Source organism: Aythya ferina, assembly GCF_964211825.1.
Source record: "Aythya ferina genome assembly, chromosome: 5".
NCBI lineage: Eukaryota > Metazoa > Chordata > Aves > Anseriformes > Anatidae > Aythya > Aythya ferina.
The window spans coordinates 23829072-23847525 of NC_140301.1; the positions used below are offsets into that span (position 1 = coordinate 23829072).

General features: G+C 39.7%; 1 protein-coding gene across 3 annotated transcripts in view; it reads left to right on the forward strand.

Moving 5' to 3' along the window:
* Nucleotides 1-673: 673 nt before the first annotated feature.
* STXBP6 (syntaxin binding protein 6) overlaps nt 674-18454 on the forward strand; it is a 110721-nt gene continuing 92940 nt past the window's right edge. Inside the window, exon 1 of one of the 3 annotated variants that reach the window (XM_084520494.1) lies at nt 674-1056. The gene's annotated coding sequence lies outside the window, so the exon portion shown is untranslated. Of the gene's footprint in view, nt 1057-1422; nt 1551-18454 lie in introns of those variants that run through there. The other 2 variants (XM_084520492.1, XM_084520493.1) reach the window with 2 other exon arrangements.

The following is an 18454-nucleotide window of genomic DNA, read 5'->3' on the forward strand; positions in this document are numbered from 1 at the left end:
AAGCGGAAACTGTACTAACTACAGTTCAAGTTGACAATCACACAAAAATACAGTGTTATAAACACTGCAAAATACAGCACCAAAATATTTTGATACATCGAGAGTGTTTATTTTCATACTGGGCAGCACATTGTCTTTAGGCACTGGGTTCTCAGCGCTGCCACCGTGAAGAACGGCAGCAGTCCCAGCTCTGTGGCATGGGGCCGGACACCTCATAGCACCAGGAGCGGGGCGTGTGGCGACAAACTCTTTCCAGCCTCGATCTCTGGCTGTGGGCCGGGGTCTGATGCTCCAGCAGAACGTGATGGTGCTGCCCTCAGGGTCCCAGTGTGAGCCTGGGCAGTCGATCCCATTCTTTCCCGACGGGAGGTTCCCCGTCCGTGTTTCTTTCCGTGCTGTTGTTCCACCTGGGCGCTGTTTGGGCAGGCAGAGCCCGCCCCACACCGCCGGTACTCTGTGACAGCGAGCGAGCGCGCTCCAGTTTTCCTGCAAAACTCACGAGAGCGCTAAAAGGCTGCTTAACCGAGTTGTTCGGTAAAAAAAAAAAAAAATAAAAAAAAAAAAAAGCTGCTTTAGCGAGTAACTCCACTCCGCAGCTTTGTCCGCCCGAACTCCTGCAGCCGGGGCTCGGCGCTGACGTTGCCCGGCGGGGCTCCTTTGTCCCCTCCCCGCCGGCAGGTCCCAAACTTTGGTCCCAGCGCGTTGGTTTCCTCCCGCGGCCCGGAGCCTCTTCCTGTCCCCACTGCCGCCACCTCCACCGCGCAACGCCCGCTGAGCCGCCGGTTCGAGGCCGGCCCGGGCCGGGACCGGGGCCAGCGCCGGCGCAGAGGGCGCGTGCCTGCCGGCCGGCGGGGCTCTGTCTGTCGGCCGGCGGGGGTCCGTCGGTCGGCGGGCGGCGCGGATTGGCGCAGCCGGCGCACGTGGGGCCGCCCTAGCGCCTCGGCGCTGGCAGCGCGGCGGCCGCCGCCACGGGAGCTCCGTGCGGGGCGGCGCGGCACCCGGCCGCGGCGAGGAGGGCGGCGGGACCCAGCCGAGCCGAGCGCAGCCGGCACGAAGGTGAGCGGGGGGCGGCCGCGGCGCGCTGGGGGATCCCCGGGGGGAGCCCGGCAGGGTCGGCTGTCGGAGCACACCCCAAAACCTGCGCAACGCCGGCGGTGGGGGTCCCCGGGTTACCCCCGGTGAGCTGCTCCGAGGGGTGGAGGGCGGTGTACAGCCGGCCGGGAGCGTTCAGAGGGATCTGCTGGGCTGCTTCCAACTGATGGTTTAGGGGTAACCTTGACAGCCCGGGGGAGCCGCCGCCGCTGCCCTCCCTGCTTTCTGCTCTCAGCGGCTCCGTTAATGGGAAAGTAAAACTTGGAGCGCCGGGCTGCTTCTATCGGCATCGCCGAGGCACTGCCGCTGCTGAAGTCTGAAGTTCGAGGAAATATTATTGACCTTTATTTAGAGAAACGTGCGGGTCTGTTTTCACCTCGTTTTGCCCTCCGCCAGGCAGAGGAGTTGGCATTTTGCGAGTTGCATCCCTTTTAGAAGCCCTGCGTCTTTCCATAAATGTAAGTGATCTTTCGGGATATCTCCAGCTTGGCTGTTTTCCCTTTATGAGTCAGAAACAGTGTTACAGCTTTTCATTGCTTGAACGGGATCCACAGCCCCGTGGCATTCCTTTTAAGAGTTTTAAGAGTTCCTGCTCATGCGGTGGGAATAATCTGGCATCTCTTTGTGTTTGGCATTACTGAGGACAGGAGCAATCCTTTCTTGTTGAGCAAGGCTGGAGGATGTCAGCGTGGTGTCTCAGTTCTCTTTGGATTGCAACATCTCCAGGCTGCAGCATCTAGCTATGGAAGAGATCTTGGTGCTCTGCCATCCCTCTCATAAGAGAGGGGCAAACAGGCAGCACTGAAATTGCACCTTGGTGGTGATGTACTCTTTTTTTAGCAAGTTATAGGTTGCTTTTCCTTATATCATTTCCAAGCACCCCTTGGCTCTTGAATTGTTCAGTGAGTGTAGTTGGTTTAAAGAGTCCCCCCTTGAAATACAGTTTTACAGCTTCTTGCCCTTAGGAAGAATGATCCTCCTTGGGGATGATGGTACTCTGCTTGATACATTACTGGAGAAAAGCTCTCTTTCAGTAAAATGTTTTAGGGCCTTTCTACCTGGGGGGATGCAGTTACTGCATAGTCGTGCCACATTAATTTCCCTTGTGCACATTCTTGATTTACATTAAGAATATGCCTTAAAAGTTGGATGCTACCTTTTAAAGATGCATTAAATTAAATAAAGGAAAAAGGAAGCACTGTGACGTTTTCAGGGCAGGGTGAAAGCACTCCTTTGGGAGTTAGCCCAAGCACCATTTTGTGATAGCTTCCTCAGATGAAGGAATTGCCAGGTGGAAAAAGTCTTGAAGAACTGTGCTATGGAAAGTAGGTGTTCTTTTACCACTGTGTACGAGTGTTTGCTGTGGGGACTGAGACTGCTTTGAGTTACACACGTTGATTTCACATCTCCATTTTCTTTATCTTTGCGTTCCTGAGTGTCCCCTCCATATGCAGTCTGGATCTGAACACTTTGAGTTAGGGAGGCATGATGAGAATGCAGTTGAAGTGTGCCATGGGAGGCCCAGGGGTAGTAACTGCTTAGGGCTTTTTTTTTCTAGATGTGGATTCAGATCATGTCACCTCTTTTTTGTGCATGTGTGATTTTTTACGAAGTAAGGATGTATTGAAAATAAGCTAACTGTAAAATTCTTAGTATGAAGGGGGTTTTGTCCCCTCCCAGTTGTGTATTTGTTCATTATGTAGGCTACTCATACTAGAAGCTCACTTCTTAAATAAGAATTCCTCAGTAGATACTTTGTACTGTTGTTAGTGGATTAGAGCGTAAATTTTAGAGACCTTAAAAATACCTTTTATCAAAAATGTGCAGTTTTTAAAAAATATGGGACAGAAGACCTGTGTTGTATTATGAATAAAATCCTGTAAAAAGAGATTCTATAGAGCAGTAGCCATAGGTCTGTTTTTTGAAGGAGGTAAGCTGTTTGAATAATAGTGCATTTGTTCTTTCTTCCTCTTTTCATCCTCTGTAACTTAACGTTCCTTTTCAGTGTACAGCTGGTAAGTTAGCCTTGCCAAGGTTGTACAAAGTGTTTTAATCACAGTTTTGGAAGCCAGTGTTTGGATAACATGATGATAGATGACAAATTAGTTTCTCCTGTTTTTAACCAAACAGGAATGCTCTAGCTAATGTGTATACAGAGACAAATCAAGTCCTTCAAGAGAACACTTAATTTTCATGCTCTTGATTGGCAGTCTGTAGTGATGTTGGGGATTTGAAAAACAGATGAACTGAAAATCTGTGGCATTAATTTTTATCATAGCCAGATATGCCAGTGAATTCATTAATACACTTTTGGATATGACTGCAGCATGCAGTACTGTGTTAACTGTATATAAGTGTCTAAATTTAGTTGTTCGGTTTATTTCTTGTTGTTTGGAGTCAGGATACACAGACTAGGGCTATAATCTAAACTAGGATCTTACCAGTGCTGATGAGTATCACCTGATTGTTTCTGGTAGTTTGTAGTATAACATTGGTTCTCTAACTTGGTTCTACAAGTCTTTAATTGAGAATAAGTAAACCTTTTTTTATTTTTGAAAAAGTATGCTGGTATCTGAGACAAATTTCTTAAATAATAACATCAATTACAAACAATATGTTAACAAGAGACGGAAAAGGCATAAGTGTCATAGAGCATTTGAACTCTCATGTAAGTGGGGAAACTGGTTTAAGGGGACGAGGGAAGGGCAATGCCTCCTATTCCTGCCTTTTTTCTTCCTTTTTTTTTTTTTTTCTCCACTCCTCTGACTAAAGTGCTACGTCAGAAATGAATGATGGTTTCTCAGGAAGCAAATGTATTTTTAAGGCTATATATAGCAGAAATAAACTTGTGAAATGTATTCACTGGGTAATAGAGGGAAGAACAGAGACTAGATAATTTTTCAAAATCAGTGCATTCAAACTCTTTCAGACTCCTGATACCCTCCCGCCATCCCCAGAGGTCATGTTCTGGAAATCTGTTTTCTTTCTCCTGTATACATTTCTTGAAGACCCAGTTGAGTTTTGTCATACACTGTTTGTTGTGACAGCCCAGACTACGTAGCTGAACATTAAGGTAAAGCTTGGGCATGTTTTTCCATCCCAATCTTAGGCAGACATCCCCTGCACCTGAGTTCTTTGACTTTGAAACACAGAATGATGCTGTGGGGCTTCTTTGTCACAAGTATGAGAGGTCCTAATTCCTTGCCAGTTAGTATTGTGTGACTGTAGATTAGCTCAAGAGTGTTCTCTTTTCTTCCTTTCCCTTCCATATTTTTTATTAGGCAAATAGTATTGGGAAAAGCATCTTGGCTGTCCTTGAGTGCTGCAAGTTTGGGAGCAGTTTGGACTGCAGTGCTCCTGGAAGGGTGGGCTGTAGTCTTTGGAAGATTTCATAGACGTTGGATTTTTTTTATGCTTGGAAGATCTACCTTTGACAATGTTAAAGCAAACATATTTAACTTCTGAATTTTTATATGCAGATTTCAGATAATACAGTTACAGTAACCCCAGGGAAAAAATCTAGACATTTCTGATCTGTAACATTTTGATTTCCATAATAAAATAAGGATTATGAGAGCTCAGTGGAGCAAAATTATGATTGCTCAGTGGAGCAAAATTCATACCAGTGGTTATGAACATGAGTTATTAAAGGTTTTAGTGTCATGAGCTGATATAGATCAAAGTCCAGCACTTAAAGGCGTTTCTTTCTTGCCCTTTAAACTTGGTTCTATACTTGCTGTGGGCATGAGAGCTCCAGGAGTTTTCTTCTTTTCATTTTTTTTTCTTTTTTTTTTTTTTTTTTTCCCTGTGCCTTGGCAGAATAGCTGGCATGGTAGACTTTAGACACTTTCTCTTCATTATCTTTTCCTAGAGATCACATGTGATTTTACATCTGTGAAGTTTCCAAGTAGCATAAAACTCAAGTGATGTAATTACAGCTAGATTCGTTAATGACAGGGGGAAAAAGCAAATTATATATGTCTGTATGAAACACTTCAGATGGAGAGACTTTGCAAAGCAGTTTTCAAGGTAGGTTCAGTTTGTCTTGTTTCCACATAAACCAGTTCGGCTAAACCTGCCTCAGTAATAAATAGTAAATGTGCATGGAGAGGAGTTAACCAACTCCCACTCCAGTTAAACTGAATCAAAACTAACCTGGTTAAGTGGTGAATAAAGTTGTGCTGGAAACAGTTCATTTTGCGTGAAGCATTGCTGTAAAGTAAAGTCAGAAATACAATTTTTATAAAATTCAGTGTTTGTCTGCAGTTAATCTGTGGAAAAAAGTCCTGTAAGTGCTTTTCCTTTCTTCTTGGTAACTGTGCTGGTCAACAAGCTTGTTATTTATGGACTTTGGTTTTGAGACTCCTTTTCACAGGTGATTCTTTGCTATACATGCAGGCTGTCAGAAAGCATTTTTCATATCTTGCAATTAGTTGATTATAGAATGAAAAGAGTAATTCCCTAATTTTGCTCTACTTTTTTTTTTTCAGGATAGTAAAAGTGCAAAATTGGAAAGTGTTTCAGTTCCACTTCAACCTTGCTGGTGTAATTTTGAGGAAGGGAAGAGCAAACATTTGGCCATGTGTAATCCACACTTGGAAACTCCCTCTTGGCAGTTAGAAGTTCAAGGATGTTAACAAGCTGTCTCTTGAATCATTTGTTTTGTGGGCCATTATGCAAGGACATCGACTTGCCCTCTTGATTTAAAGATGCTTAGGTAATCATTAGTATTAGTATAGAGAAAGAAAAGATATAATCGATTACTGGCAGATTTCAGATGGTGGATTTCTGTGAGTTCATTTATTTTCTTGAACTTCTATGGCAGTTTCCTAATGCTGTAATAAAGAGCAACTGAATATACTGATATGCCCAGGGGTTAGTGACTAGTCTGTTAGCAACTTTGTGATTTCTGTATAAAACACTTCAATTAGTTTTGTAGGGAATTAATTCACTGTGGGTTAACAAACAGTTCTATACTCTAACATTATAGATAACACTTATAGAGTGTTATGTTATGTTACTATAGAGTAACACTTGGTTACTCTGTGGGACACACTGTTGGGGTCTTAGTCTTTCAGTCTTGTTGCATTGAAGAACAGATGGGTTTTCAAAGGAGGTGTGTTCCATTTACTCCTAGCAATGCAAAGGACTTCTTACCGGCTTCGTGGTGGCCCTCAGCTCCTTGCTGATACGCAGCTTCTGTACCTTTTGTTATTACCAGTTCTTTCTTCACTGAATGCAAGTTATGTGATGCAGAGAGACAAAAAATTGTCTGGGGTCAGTATGCATCTTTCCACTGGGAATGACCAATAAAAGAACATATCTTCAGCTGTCTTTTGTCTTTGAAAGCCAGATTTAGAGGTAGATATCAAAACTCAGAATTCGCACCTTAGTTTTATTAATTTTAAAATATATATCTACACAAAAGTGATTGCCTGAAGAAAGCAATCTGACTTAAAAACATAAAAAGGAAGATCACAGAATCACAGATGGGTTGAAAGAGACCTCTGGAGGTCATCTTGTCCAGCCCCCCCGACTGGTTGTTGTTTTTGAGATGATTGGAATTTTTTTTTGCAGATCTATCATACCTTTCTCTTTAGAAGAAAAGCTGTGCTAAGATTAGCTTTTGTTTGTTTTGTAGGATGTTGAAAGGAAATTGCTATTTGTAAATTTTGATGTTGACTGGTTAAGAGAGAATAACAAACCTAAGAGATTTTGTTTTGTTCTTTTCCCAGTGCTTTGTATACAGATTGCCAACTGAGGATAGGGAGGCATTCACAAACAGCATGGAGTTTTAATTTACCAGATCTGAAACTTTCTGAAGTTATCTTTTTTTTCTGAGCCATCTTAAACTGGGAACTTCCATTATACCACAGGTGACTTTCAGAAACAGTAATATTACTTCCCTCCTGCCTCCCTGTGGCTAACATGAGAGCAACCTTAATGCGTTGCTCTCATGTTAGGAGGTTGCGTTAACAATCCATGTTGTATTAAAAGTGGTGGAAGAGTGATTTCATTTCCAGGCAGAATGAATGAAGTTCTTAGTTAATAGACCTGAAACTGTGAAAAAAACAATTTATTTATTTTTATCTCATTCAGTACAGATGTTCAATTACAATATCAACACACTTCCAGTATGCCCTTTGGGGAAGGATTATTCTTGACTGATTTTAATTCAACCTAACAAAAATGAAACCATGTGTCAGTTTACTTAAATTTTAAAAACATCAGTTTCACTGTAGCCTATATATACTTGCAGCTGTTCAGAAGTGTGTGTCAGAGCAGCAAAGAATGGTTCAGTGCTGTGTCAGGTGCTGGATACTTCCTGCATCATTGGTAATGTATTAAGGTTTGTATTTGAAAAATGCAGCCCAAAGTGAATATGTATGTGTGTTTAATTTTTTTTTTCTGTACAACAAACTAATCTGAGTACATTATGTTAGCAGACGGAGGTTGCTTTAAGGTAAGATATTTAGGTCACTTTCAGTTTACCAGGGCCTGAAGTATACATTTGTAATTGGTTGTGGACAATTCTGACTTAACTCTTACGGAAATTAAAGAAGAGGCTGTAGTTGATTTGACTGGGAACTGAACATAGTACCTGAGCATGTTTCATCCTGTGGAGTTGCTTCACTTTTCTAGCTCCTATGGTTTTAGGTAGGTTTCAGGCAGTGCTTTAGTATGTAAATATGGGACTAAGTGATGCGCATTTTTCAAATGCTAAGATGGTAGTTATGTAATCTGTTCTTGAAATGCCCAAATATACGATTAAGGATTGTTCTCATGATGATGACTTGTATCATATGAAGGTCTTCATTACCCTGTAATAGAACCACAAAGTGCATTTGTGGTTCAGTCTGTGCTTAAAACTTGAGTCCTTTATGTCAGGCCTTGTCTTGCCCTGCATGTTATGAGTTTATACTGTGACACCTAATTATCCCCAGGTCTATGGTGTCTGTGTTTCCTGTCTAGTCAGTGGAAGTAGTTGGAAGCCTTAAGGGCATGAATTGGAGCATTGTAGTGTTTCACAAAATAGTAATGGCATTACTTCAGTAAGCAGTGTGAGAAAGCATGGGCAGAAATAGCTTTTATGTGAGTTGGGAATAATCATAGAATCATTAAGGTTGGAAAGGACTGGGTGCTGTCCTGTTTACACGTTAGCCCACCACTCTCCATGTAAGCCCTAAGTTGATACTGAATTGTGAGTGGTTCTTTTTCCCAGCCCTGTGGATCCGCTGCTGGGCAACATCTCTGTTTGAACTGGGAAAGCCTTATGAAGGTAAGAGAATTCATTGATCTATGAAGCTTCTTTGGATTATACTAGGACTGATAATTTATATTTAATGCCTTGATGGGATTTCAGATATTATGTTTAATATTTAAAAGTAAAACCTATGTGTCTTGTGGTATTTTTACTATAAGCGCTTATCTGACAGAAGATTAATATACCAGCTCTTATAGGAGTGAGAAACTAAAAGCTTATACTTTGATTAAGAAATTTAGTAAATGTGAGCTTTGTATAGCACACCCTTAGATCATCAGAAGAATCAAGTAAAAGATTAAGGTTCTGTTCAGTTGCTAGGCAGTGTTTCAGTTGGGGGGGCAAACAGCATGTGGTTAAAATTTTAAACACTGGTAGCTTAATTTATTTGGAAATCATGAGCCTTAGCCTTCTAAAAAGAGAACTTTAAAGATACCAGCTGAAAGCTGACAAATATCTTGATACTATCATCTTATTTTCTATAAAAGAAAAAAAAAAGTGTACATGTGATATGTGTACACACACTTATTAGTCTTAGTCACAGGTAAAATAAAACTGCTTTTTTTTTTTTTTTTTAATGTTGTCATTGTGAAAGAGCCACTGATAGTTTTGAATGGAAGAATATCCTATTCCTAGTTACTTGTGTATTAATCTACTAACTCTTCTTACAGAAGTGACTACTTATGCATGAGAGTGTGCAGAGGTCTAGGCTTAGGTAAAGCTTGATCCTCGTGTCACTGGAGTGTAATTACAATGCTCTCCTGTGGTTATTAGGTGGGTGACAAGAATGTTTGCAACTCTGCTTCCCCTCCCTCACCGCTAACTAATTAGGGAGCTGACTGCTTTGTGGATGTTTGGGTAAATGAAACTGGGAATTCTCCAGTGATACCAGACGCTCATTTATTTGATGTTTGTCCCCTATGGAAGCTTGTGAAGCAGTGTACTGTCAAGATGCTGAGTTACCATGTGATTAGATGCTTGTTTTGAATAGTAATAGCTGAAGCGAATGATATGCAATCTTCAAATTATCTACCTGAAATCTTTGGAGAGACTTTAAGTACTGTTTTTTGTGTGTGCAGAAATAATATTGTTATTAATTCAAAAGCTAGCTATGTACAGTTTCGGATTTGTTGTTTTGTATTGATTTACTGGGAAAAGTGGAGGGAGGGGGTTGTCTTTGCCAGCAGTCCAGGTAGCACTTTGAATGCTAAGTGGGCCTTCCCTACAGCTCTCCTCTGAAGAAGTAATGGGGCTGAGGAATGCAGCTGTGCAACATGTAGTCTGAGTGTTCATCAGTGGCTGTCACCTGGGGTTGCACAAGTGCTTCCCAAATGCCAAGTTTTTCAATACATCCGGGAGCTAGGTGTGGTTAACCCCAGTTTACTCCTGAAGTGCGTGACCTTACATGAGTTGTTTAGGGTCATGCCACTTCAGTGATAAAACTGCAATCATAATCCGTCATTCTTTTTCCATTTTTAAAGATTGCCAGTGTATCAGACTTCATTTTTATCTTTTTAAGCAATCCAGAAAAAGACTTGAAGTGTACCTCAGTGAGCATTTGAAATCCCTTGGTATTTGAAGCCGTGGATTTATGCCATGTAGAACCTTGTCCAGTTGATAATACAAACTTCTGCCCCTTTCCATTTTATAACAAAACACTTATTTATGTTTCTAGAATAAAATAGGCAATGGTGTATATGGACTACTACGTTTCCTGCATGTGCCTGCTGTATTTTGCTCTGTCGTCTGACATACTTTGTGTAGATACCATGCACAAGAAGGAAATGAATTTCGCAGGTGCAGCAGTAAAAGCCACCCATGTGAACACTTAGGTGTGGGTATTTCTTAGTGACTTGTTCCTGATTTGGTAGCCAGAACTAAAGGAGTGCATTTGCTCACTTCCTGCTGTTGACACAGCAGTAAATCCAGAGTTAGCCTTCTGTATGTTCCCTCCATTATGCAGATTTATGTCATGTTCTTGCAACACAGGCTTCCCTGAACATGTTTTGAAGTTAGTCTCATGCTTTGATAAGAGAGCTCTTATCTGTTTCTGCCTGTTTCAAACCCATCCCTTCCACAAAGGTGGTATGAGAAAGATGTGACAGTTTCTCTCCTTCCAATATTGAAAGGGAATCCTGCTTTCCTGAAAGAGTGAAAAATGTACTTTTGCTGGTAGTGAGAGAGAAATATCCTTCTTATTTCATTATGTGTGCTAACATGAGAGTAGTGGGGATCAAAAAAGTTTAACCTGAATGGTGATACAATGTCTTGTAATAAGCTCTTCTGAATAAATTGTTCTGAAAATGGCAGAGATACTGTAAGACTTGAGAAAATACAGCAGTCCCACTGTAAACACAACCAGGATAGAAGGAGGTGAGAATTCAGTACTTCAGGAACACAAGACAAGTGCATGAGAAGCCTTTATCACACTGAGCTATGGAAGCTGGTAGGGCTGTTTATCTGACTAATGAACCAGTGGCACTGGTTCAGCTGTTCTTCTCAGCAAGGATTATTCCCATGACCTGGGCCTACATGTTACCCTGTCTAATCTCGCTCTTAACATCTTCAACCTTTATCATTTTCACTACTCTTTCAGTAGTTCTCATTTCATTTTGTTCTTGTCTTTTGAATGTGTCTTTAATTATCAGCCTGCTCTCTTTCAGACCTCATTTGGTGGTCCCCTGTGCCTTCTTAAAGGACTTTGTACGTGTGTATTTCCCTGTTGTGTTTCACCTTGAGCATAAAATTCTGCATCTGTGGAGAGAAGATTTTGACTAGAGATTGATTCTTCCATTGACAAGCTAGTCCTCTCCTCTCCTCTCCTTTCTTTTCCTTATCTAAATCACCATACTTCTTCATACTTCTTCAGCTTATCTTAACGCTGTCTTTTAGGAAGGGGAGAATGTGACTTCTCTAGCTCTTTGTTTCTCTGTGGTTTTCACTTCTCTTCCCTTTCACATTTTATTTTATTTTTTTTTTTCTTTCTTGTGGGAGTTGCATACTTTAAATGAAACAAAGTTGTTGGTGATAAGGGATGGAAGGCAAGTGTTCTGTAAATACCATTGTGGTACATTCTGTGTCTTTCCAGATCTGCTACACTGTGGCAGGAGGTTGTGAAATATTTTACACTCATTGAGTAAATAGTAGCTGTTAAAATAAACACCGTTATCCAGGTCTGGGTATCTTTTTCTAGAAAAACCTTGAACAAAAAGCTGGGAAAAGTAATATAGAGTAAGGGGTTGAATTTGAGAATGCAGAATGGACAGAGGGCCCTGGAGATATGTTAGATAGGTAACTAATGGTTGTTCCTTCTGCTATATTGGAGCAAAAGAAGTCAATGCAGTGCTATTGTGGAAAGGTGAAAATAGAAATAAATGTTTGTTAAAGGAAAAGACAAATTTTGGATGGTGAGTGTTTTTTTTACCTCCAAGTGTAGTGTTTACAAGTCTAAGGTAGTATGTACTTTAATACCACGCAGAGTATTCTCTATCTATAAAGCCTAAAATTGGATTAATGCAGATGTAAAGGCAAGAGAAATAGACCCGTTAGTTATCTTTTAATCTTTCATTGAAAAGAGCAATTGATTTCATTGTAAGATTATCTGTATCACAAGGTACAGGGTACTGAATAGCTGCCTCCTGCACTGGTTAGCTTTTTCTCTTGTTCCAGGAAGTCTGAGCACTTTAAACACTGTTAATATATTCATCATACTTACATATTTTTATTAAGAAAATTTCTATTTGTTACCCATAGCAATTTATTTTACCATACATATGTAAATTAATTAGACATCATCTATTTCTGAAACCTCTGCTTTTTTAGAGAGAAACTCATATCTTTTCCTCTCTATAATGTACTTATTTTTGGTGTTTTATATTTCATTCTAGTTTGAAAAATAGTCCTTATATTGAATATGGATTTTCTAAACTTAGGTATCTGTAAAAATCTTCTCTTATATAGATTATGCAGCTGAATAAAACCAATGGTCAATTTGCAGAGCTTCACTTTTAATATTAATAGTACACAAAAGAGCTTAGAACAGAAGTAACCTGAGATAAATTCTGGATTGATAATTTGAGTGCTGGTAAAGGATTTATTGATTGGGTTGATTGAGAAAAGACACATTTTTTGTCTTTGGACTGAACAGAAAGCTGAGGCAATAAGTATTTCTTGGAAGATTTATTTTGGAAGATTTTTTTCTGAAGTTTTATTAACACTGTATCCTTACTTGATTCCAGATGGAATTTTTCAGTTCTCTTTGGGATTTCTATGAAATTGTTCTTTCTACAGCAAGCAAATAATCTCTAGTCTCAAGTATATAAATGATGCTAGAATTGTCAAGCTGAGCGAGCAACTTAAAATAATGAGTTGCAAAGAATTCAAAGTATGCATCTGGCTATTAGGGCCATACCCACACTTTTCTGATATCATCCTTATTTGAAAAAATCTCTCTCTCTTCACTTACTGTGCAGATGGCCCTACAAAAGACTGCTCTTTCAAGAGAGAATGAAACGTCACTAGGCATAGTAGCTAAAAGCACAAAATGCACTTAACTCTGTCCTTCTCAATCTCTAAATCTCTCTGTCATGTGGATTAAGAAGCAGCTCTCATACAGATGAATCCTTTGACAAATTGATATGCTTGTAAAAATTAAATGAAAGCCTTTTAAGAAGTTGCAAGAGCAATGACTGTATCATTCTGTCTGCGTGCACTCGTGTATACCTTGTGTTATAGATGTCGATTTTCCCAGAGTTGCCTGTCTTTTTTTTTTTTTTTTAACAACACTTTGTGTATGAAATTTTCTTGGAGAGACAGAAGATTCTCAAATGGAAGGTTCATTAGCCCTTAAGGCATGTATACTTTGCATATGAAACTTGTACCTTTGTTGAGGCAAATGTAGTAATGGGTGTGGTTTTTGCATTCTTTTGCTGTTGCTAGTGGTTTTTTTGAGGATAAAAAAAAAGCTAAGCTTTTTTTTTTTTTTTTTTTTTTTTTTTTTTACAGTGCATTTTGGGAAGTTGACTAAGCAGGAATAATAGCTATATTGAAGTACTGTAACACTGGTAGTATCCCACTTTTTTAGAGTGTCCTGCAGTGTTGGAACCTTGAAAAAATCTGAACTTCTGGAAAATTCAGCTCAGCTATGATAGTGGAGAATGGAAGGAATAAAGCATACATAGATAAGTGCATGTATCAGACCTGTAAGGGTGATGTTTAGTGGTTTTCATTTTGAAAGTTCTTTGGCTGTCTGTATGTGTGGTGATTCATCTGTGGCCTCACTGTAGTTGTTCTGCTGGATGTAGTCTGTTATATTTTAGTTCAGCATTACTCTTCAGATATGTACTCTTCATCTACACCGCACATAAACTTTATTTAAAAATCATTTAATCTTTCTTGTGTGTTTGAAGACTTCAATTTTGACCTCTGAGTTCCTGTTTTTTGTTGTTGTTGTTTTGCTGCTTTTTTTTTTTCCCCCACTGTTTTGCTCTGTTCTGACTGATGATGATGGAAGAATTCAGAAAGCTGGCTAGTTTTGTAGACCTGAAGAGTTATTCTGTTCTTAAAACTTGACATAATCAAATCTCAGAAAGTGACAACTGTGATATTAATATAATATGTATTAACATATTAATGATTATATCTGTGATTAAAAAAAATATGGTTGAATCTTCCTTGCATTGGGAAAGATACATGTACTAGGAAGAGATGATAAATGTAAACATTTATCTTTGATGCTTTAAATATCTGTCCAAAGATCTCTGAGGAATTTTTCCAGTTGATGCACACAGTGGGCACAGAACATCATTAACCTTTGTCATGCTTTTAGCCCAGCAGGCAGCTAATTACCACACAGCCGCTTACTCACTTCCCCACAGTGGGGTTGGAGAGAGAATCAGAAAGGTAAAGTGCAAGAACTCATGGGCTGAGACGAAGACGGTTTACTAGGTAAAGAAAAAGCTGCACACACCAGCAAAGCAAACTCAGGAGTTCATTCTCTACTTTCCATCGGCAGGCAGGGGTTCAGCCACTCCCAGGAAAGCAGGCCTCATCTCACATAATGGTTCCTTGGGAAGGCAAACTCCATCCCTCCAGACATTTCCCTCTTCCTTTCTTTCCCCCAGCTGTTATTGCTGAGCATGTCACCATGTGGTGTGAGACATCCCTATGGCCAGTCTGTGTCAGCTGTCCTGGCTGTGTCCCCTCCAGCTCCTGGTGCACCCCCAGCCTCCCCAGTGGCAGGGCAGCACAAGAATCAATGTCCTTGTCTCTGTGTGAGCACTGTTCTGCAACAATTAAACCATTGCTGTGTTATCTCGACTATTTTCATTCAGAATTCAAAACACAGCATCATACCAGCCTCTGCAAAGAAAACTAGTTCTATTTTAGCCAAAAACATGACAACGTTAAAGAGACTTCTTCCTACAGTACAGGATACGATGAATTTGACTCCAATGAATGCATGATAGTTCAGGGTTCTCCTCCTCTCCAAGAAAGATATTTCTCTGTTCTTAAAAGTCTGTCCTGTCCCCATTGCAGGCTTGTCTTCCTGGGAAAATATAGTTCTCTTCTTTTCTTTCTTCCTATTCCAGTTTCATTCTCCTTATCCTGGTCATGCAACTGAGTTACTTTTATCTCCTTTTCCCTCCCTTCACCAAATCTCACTTTAGAAAGGATGGTTAAGAAGACTGTAGTTGCAGCAGGATGCCTCCTCAGATTACAGCATGATTATTCTGAAATTTTATTACTAAAAAGAAAACTTCAAATTAAAAGAGTGTTGAGCTATCAGCACAAATGATGTTTAAGATGATGTAGAGTATCATGCATGTTAAGATGAAGAATATTGATCGCAAAACAATATTAACAACAGTAATTGCAATAGTATTTTAACAATTCTAGGAGTTTCTAGCTTATGAAAACTTAGTTGAAAATGCTTTTGTTTTGACTTCAGCTTACATTCTTACAGCTGTTTGCCCTTCTCGCTGTATAGTGCTCAAAAATCCCTGAGTTGAGCCATTTTTCTTCCCTTTCAGAAGAGAACAGAGAAGACGATTGTTTTGTGTGAATACAGCTCTAGAACTGCGTACATGGAAATACTAGATCTGAATTGTTCTTATTGCAGTTGTGAGAAGGCACCAAAGTAGTAAATTCTATTGTGCAACAGCAAAGACAGCTAAAGGACAGTAAATATTTGGGTTTTCTCTTGAATCTGATGTGTATTTTTTATTTAACAAGGCTTCATGCTTTTGGAGTGGAAGAGTGGGGAACTTGGGGCAATTCTACAGTGAGGAGCAATTTGAGTTTCTATGTATACCTTTTTTATTTTTTATTTTTTAAACCTTAGATTTGCTGGTTGTCAAATACCTTGCAGCAGTTAACGTATTTACAAAAGGTAGAAGGAATACCACATACATCTTGAATGCTTAGCAAACATTTGTCCTTTACTTTAGACAAGCTCACAAGTGTCAGAATAAACTTATAAGGCTCCAAATGTGCTGGTATACTAAAAGCATTAGTAACCTCAGCTGGAACACAACTGTACGAAAGCATCTGAATATTATCCTTCTATGAAAGGACAGAAGCTGAACTATAAAATAACATATATATTTTACCCACGCTGCTGCACAGGGTCACTGCAAAGCAATCCTTCTGAGCTGGATTGTAGGCAATGTCAAGATGATAGGAAGTTCTGTAGGAATGCGTGGTGAAGGAGTACCCCTGTTACTGACAGCTTTTTCTCTGCAAAACAGGGAAATCCAATTTGAACTACTGAAAGAACTGGGGTAGGCACAGTTCTCCTGACTTCTTAAAAAATAAGATTCTGAGGAGGGCAAGTTGTCCTTCCAGAAGGCAGAGAAAACCTAGTTGCAATAGAAGGGCCTAGTTTTTCCTGCTTTTCTGTGAAATGTAACTAGCATCTCTGCAGTTCAAGGAAGGAGAAGAGAGCATTGGGCAACATCTTTGTGAGAGCTGTGGAGTCCACAACAACTAGGTTTGAGAGTGTTGTAAGAAACAATTCTGTAATCTGATGATAGAGTATGTCCAGGGAACAGTGCTATGCTTTAGTTTGGGGTCTTCTCAGTTTATGAGAATGAAAATCAAATTACATGGGCTCGAAGGGAAAATACAATTCATCAGACTTCGTTGTCATTGAGGACAGCAGTAGTAGCCAGAACTGCTTGTTGATTTCAAGCAAACTAGGTAGTGTAATTTTATGTGATTCTAGGTCTTTTGGGATTTCTAATCTTGTTTATGAAACACGAGTAGCTTGAAGAGGTTGTGGGTGTGTGTTTCACATGGGGCCCTTTCTCCCTTTCTCTCGTCTACTCCCTCTCCATTCATATGTTGAAGTTACACCAGATTTTTACTGCGAGCTTCATTCATAAGTGGCTGCACATGTGTAGGCTTCACCTCTCCTCCCTACTGAAATAACGCTCAGGAAAGTAAGGTAATTATTGTGCTCACTGAAAGTATGTTGTCAAGTAATAGCAACAAGACCATTTTAGTAAGGCTTAAAACTGTGCTAGATTGCTCTCTCATCAAAACACTCTTCTTCAAAGAAAACAGATTTTTAGTTCTCATTTTATGACATATTCAAAAACGTAGTCTACTAGCGTATTTGAATTGGAAGAAATAGGCTCAAAAGTCTGGTTAGTTAAGTATTTTTCCTGGAATTAAAGTTATGTAAGAAATGGCAGTTGGGACACTTTTTTTTTTTTTTCTTTTTTTTTTCTGTTACTGCACCTCATTCAGGGAGCACAACCCAAAAAGTCAATAAACTCAGACTAGTGTGGATCCGAGCAAGTAATGTTCCAAGGTTATGGCATTCAGATAAAATGCTTTGCTCCTAATTCCTTTTCTTCTATACCACCTGCAAAGTGCTGAAAAAAAATGTTACATACATTTAAAAAAAAAAAAAAGAAAAGAAAAATTACATACATAAATTGGGCTTTTAGATAAATTATTTATTCACCTATATCAACTAAAGTTGCTATCCATTCTTTCCTGTATGGTGAGATCATAGAGAGAAATTTGGGGGGTTGAATTGTATTGAAATACAATGTACAGGTAGTCCTTTATGGAAAGGGGTCTGCTGAAAAAATTGTCAGCCAATGGGTAGGAAACTGGTGCTGAGGCTTGTTAAAGGATATGGATTGCTTAGGGCATTCCTCAAAAGTGTATCTAAATAGTAAGCACAGGTCAGGAGTTACAGCTCAACTGATGTGGAGTAGAGATATTGAACAGAATGTACTACTCGGGGTGAAAAATTGTATTTCCTTTGTGTCTGGATTATAATAATGGCAAAAGGTACAGAATGTTGGTGCTGATTTAGCATAGAGGCTAACTTTATTCTAAAACTACATAATAAGAAGCAATGTTGCAGTAGCACTGAGGAAACAAACAGCAGACGCTAGAAGGAATTATATTGATAAAGCTAGTTGGGGGAATTTATTTATTTATTTATTTATTCCTTTCTGAGGTGGAGGTTGTGGTGCCTCATAAAGGCAGATCTCTGAAATTTTCTGTTAATGTGAACAACAGTGAGACTTCCAGGATATGGTTCTCTAAAAATTCACTCTTGTAAGGCAAGTGAATACTTCAATGCAACCACTTTTTTTTTTTTTTTTTTTTAAGTCTTTTGATCTACGAGTCAGTAGACATCAATCTCAGTGATTCAAGCTCATGATTGTTTGAATTTTAATAGAAGCATTGGTTTCATATTGAAGCTTCTGTAATGCCAGTGGTGGTTGTTTAATGGAGTTTACTTCCATAAATCTATTTCTAAATTTTAGACTTCATTAGTAGTGCAGATACGTCACACAATCTTAGAACCCCATTCTTCTGAATTGTTTTTCCACGTGGTTTCTGGCCAGTGGACTCCGTGTTGCCCTGCCTGGGCAGGGTGTTGTGCCAGGGGACCTCCAGAGGTCCCTTACAATGTTAACCATTATGTGATATCCTTGTTTCAGAGTAAATGAAGAAGGCCCATTTGGCCACTGTTTTCTATGAGTAGCCATGGGAATATTCCCGGATATTTCCAATCTAGCCTTTGCATACTATTTTTTTCTTTCCTTCTTGGCTTAATAACATACTGGCTAGAAA